Source organism: Gymnoscopelus microlampas (assembly GCF_963454915.1).
Source record: "Gymnoscopelus microlampas genome assembly, contig: SCAFFOLD_168, whole genome shotgun sequence".
Lineage (NCBI taxonomy): Eukaryota > Metazoa > Chordata > Actinopteri > Myctophiformes > Myctophidae > Gymnoscopelus > Gymnoscopelus microlampas.
In genome coordinates this window covers 7,501-12,500 of record NW_028155670.1, presented here as the reverse complement: position 1 = coordinate 12,500, position 5,000 = coordinate 7,501, and positions in this window count along the sequence as shown.

The following is a 5,000-nucleotide window of genomic DNA, read 5'->3' as shown; positions in this document are numbered from 1 at the left end:
GAGCAGTAGCCTACGGTTGGAAAGGGGCGAAGGCAGCCAGTTAATACGTACATATAACGCTTACCATCAATAACTTTCCAAAAGATGGATGGGCCATATGCTTGGCAATGGCAGGCCACGCTCCCTACAATTCTTCATCTCTGAGGCTCACCGTACCAGATTCCTGCTTGCTAATTGGAGACATGTGGTCTGATCAGCCTCTACAGCGACACTGACGGAGGGAGTTAAAATGGTGGACAACAGGACCCAGTGTGGTTGAAATAATTCAACCCTTCTTAGCGACTGCAGTGGGTCCATTTTGCAGATGTCAGTGTTAGGTGTTGAGTGCTTGTGTCCTCCAGTTCCTATTTCAACATGTTCAAATCGACTGAGGACATATGCTATACATACAGATAGTCCTGTAGGTAGTTTCAGCTACATCTTGAACAGACGCATTAAACCCACAACATGTGGACGTTTTGCCTATTCTCCCCGGAGGTGTATCGCAAACATGCATATAGGCGCAAGCAGCAGCGAGCGTGATATTAATTAAGGTAGCCAACCTGTACGTTCCTTTGTGCCCAGCTGTAGAGCATAAATCAGGGTTTTAACGAGGCTAGGGCCCTAAGATCTCAAACCGTGCTGGAATGCTACCTGCACAGCCGTGCCAAAAATCTGTCTGGGTCCAGAGCTCCTATAGATTACTATGCTTATAGCAGGGGACTATAGAGACCTACCCTGGGGAAAGAGGGAGGGGAAGACAGAGGAACCACGGAGGGTGGCAAAAGGGGGTAAGAGCTACTTCTATTGGGTCATCTGGTTTAAGTAAACATGTGTGGTGTATAAGTGTAGGTGCGTGCGTGCGTGCGTGCGTGCGTGCGTGCGTGCGTGCGTGCACATGCATGCACACACCGGCGCATATGCACATTTGTGCATGTTTATTGCACCACAATAAAAGCTTCTCCCCTTTTTTATGAGGCCTCTTAATAAGTAGCGAGAGCAACTGAGTAAAAAAAGAGAGAGACAGCCTAAAAGGTGAGCGAGACAGACAGACAGACAGACAGACAGACAGACAGACAGACAGACAGACAGACAGAAATGAGACAAACTAAGGCGAAATAGACAGGTCCTCATAACCCACTCCAGCCACCTATTAATATGCCAGCAAGATTTAACATCAAACGCTGCATCATGAAATCTAAAATAGCTCTTTATCAGTTGAAATAATCAAACATTATCCTTTAGGCCTGCTAAATAAAACTGAGGGGTGGAAAAAAGATGGAGAGCAGAATTTGTGGAGAAAGGCTGTTTCTTTGGTGACAGTAGGATTTATGCACAGACAGCTGCAGGACAGGACACACACGTGTACAGACTGACCGGCTGGTTAAATGACTGGCTTAACTGGCTGTCTGACCGAGTGGCTGGCTGGCTGGCTGACTGGCTGGCTGAGTCCACCTTTGAGCCATCTTCTCCATACATAAAAGCCGCCCCATGAACTCAGGCATTCCTCAACAAGCACTGGCAGGACAGGCTTTACACACAGGCACAAGCGTGTGCGAACAGACACACAGACACACGCACGCACGCACACACACACACACACACACACACACACACACACACACACACACACACACACACACACACACACACACACACACACACACACACACACACACACACACACACACACACACACACACACACACACACACACACACACACACACGCAGACAAAGTAGCCACAGCGGTAAAGACACCCACACCCATCTAGCGAAAGTAGCAAAGAGGTGAATGGAAACATTGCCTTAAATGTGCAGTATATATGGTTTGCCCGTCTCTCCAGCTATAGTAAACAGAAAATAATTATCAGGGTAAACAAATTAAATTGGAAGTGAAAAAAATACAAATTTTGCAGCAAGCTGATAAATTATCTTTGTGGGTGTCTCTCCTGATTGGATGAAAATGTATTTTCTGTTTACTAAAGAGCTGGGAGGCAATTATTACTTTAAGAATATACAACCTTTGCATTTTTAACGAGAAATATCTGTTGCTTTACCTTTAAAGACACAACATCACTGAGTTGTACAGTATATAGTCTGTGGATACATGACTAATCAACAGGGTTTGATTTGTAAAAAGAAAAGAAAAACACCACTTAATTGTATGACAAATAGCGAACATAGCCCCACAACCTGTCGCATCACATCGCAATCGCTTCTAGATTCGCTATTTTCGAAAAAGATTTTTACACATAATGAGAATTATTTTTTTGGCAATGCACTAAACTTCATATACAATCTGCTCAAATTGCAGTTTGCAACTTGAAAATGGATGATATTCATTATTACCAAACGTTAATACTAAACTATGCTATACTAAACTACTGCAGCAGTCATGGGAATGCACAGTATAAAACGATACCCTCTCTCTGTCTATGTATTTCTCTCTCTCTCACCCACACACACACACACACACACACACACACACACACACACACACACACACACACACACACACACACACACACACACACACACACACACACACACACACACACACACACAATAATCTAATGTTACCTTGGGAGCATAAAAATAGTCCCCAAGGTTAAATGAACACTGAGGATTTTACTATGTGCATACACACGCTCGCAGCCAAACACATGCACACACACTGTGCATGTTCACTTATACAGAGACAGCTCTCTGACAGGAATGTAACTCCACTCCCTGCCAACATGAGCCAGGGTTCCTGAGATCCACCCTGTCATTAGGAGAAGGGCTGTCAACCCCTGAGTGACACAGGGGTCGCTGGGGCATCAACCCCGTCCGACTGCTTGTGTTGCATTCCGAGAAGTGAACTTTGTGGGGTTTGCGCAAGGTCAGACTGCAAAGGCCCTATATGTTCTTTCCATACAGTACCATGTCCAGCTGATATGGTGTGTACAGGAAAGCCCACACGGAGAAAGTGCCACTTCAGAAACTATAACCGACAGCTATCTCATGTACCTTTGACACAGTCGTATCTATAGACGTGAAGAAAAAAAAATATGTTAGCTCTTAAAGTGTATATTGCTGTTGTCCGATTTCGTCACCCTCACACTGCCAAGGGGAGTAGCTGCTGAAAGAAGGGAAGAGAGGTGCTGAAAAAGAGGGATATTTTTGAAGGCCTCTGAGGTGTAAAAAAAAATAAAAGCTGTGGATAGCTCAAGGAGGGAAAAACAGTTGAAAAACAAAAGACTGGTGGACAGCTTTACGCCGCAGCACCCCATCCTAGATTACATTAGCGGCAGCTGCTTCCTTTGTGCGGTTTTATGGCCAGGCCCTGAGAAAAAAGCTGCTAAAATTTCACTTAATCTGCAGCAGAAACCCAAGTGTCTGTCAGCCACTCAAACAGGGGCGCCTAAAAGCACTGTGCTCTCAGATAACTGAGGCAAAATAAGGCTAATAATAGCCCTGTCCCTGGCCATATAGGCAGACATTTTGTGTAACCAAAGAGGGTTTGCCTCTGCCACCGGTGCATGGGAAACTGGCCTTCTCTGCCTGTCCAGGGGCAGGCCCTAATGGTGGCTGAGTGAATCAGACGACTTCCCCCTTCTAACCTCTTTTTCCTCTCTCTCCATCTCCACCTCCTGTTCATCCTCTGAAGTCATTAGCCTATGCTAATCGCTTAAACTACCAAGAGTGACCCCTATTTCATTTAAGTCGCTACACTTAACACAAGCCTCAGCTACTCTGGTTAAAACAGGAGATTTGTTGGGGTAGAATACTGTTATTGAGTTGTAGTCTAATGTTGAATTCTAATCAATCACTTGTCTGCTATATCGCTAGCTCATAGGTCAGTGTGCATATGATGTAGCATGTAAAAAGTGAAGCAAGGTATATAAGTCTAATTGACTCCTGTTTTTATTCGATAAAAATAACAAAATATGCACTTTGATGGACATCGTGGCGATTCCAAAGCCAGAACCCATCACTGCAAATTGAGCCATGTCTCTTTTGGTCCTTTCAGAGCATATCGCTATTCATCCTTTCGAAGGTTAATACTGAATCAATTCCTGATTGCAATGCCAACAACCTATCAACAAACCAAGGATGTAATTTCGGTACCGTGGCTGCTGTCTACTAAGACCATAGTCACCACTCACCACATAACTACAGTATATAAAATATAACCTTTATTTAACCAGTAAAAACATTGAGACATGAGTCTCTTTTACAAGAATGAATTGGCCAAGAGGCAGCTAAGTTTCATGATTTCACAAAACGAAACAGACAGGACAATAAAAAGCACAGCAATATGACTAACAGTAACAGACTACCGAAATGACTCTCCTAGTTAAAATAAAATACATTTGTCATGATATCTCTGTGATAGCCAACCAACAACTAATCTATTTTATAGTAGGATATCAAGGTAGTCATACTACCAAGCAAACACTGCTCAACAAACCATCCTTGACTGATGTTTTTTTTTCCTGTATGACCCTTGAGCAAGGCAGCAAATCACTTCACAAAGTATATCTATTAAAGGGACCTTCATAACACCCAGTCATTACAATACCAATGAGGTCAATTGAAACTAATGGTGCAACTGAGGAAATTAGTATGGAAAGCAATAAAGAAGTGGAAATACCCCAGTATCCCTTTGAACAGGAAAGGATTCCCTACACAACTTCCTGCATCCATAGACCCTATGACCGGAATATAAACAAACAAAACAGCAGCACAAATGTTCTCTTCATGCAAGGGAGCAGGTCTGACTGGAGTGATAACTGATGGAGAGCAGCAGTACAGGCAGTGGTTACGGTCAGCTTCCTTCCAGGGCTCTGTCCCTGTCAGAAACATATCCACATGTCCAGGACAGTTTACTCAAATAGACCAAGGGGAAATGGGGAGGGGGGGGGGCATGCGGTGCCAGTAGTGTAGCTTAAGCCTGAGTTATATGTCGTCGTGCTCACAAATGGTCACGCTGCGATGCTTTGTAAGCTTGTAGTTCAACTATTTTCGGTGTGCGAC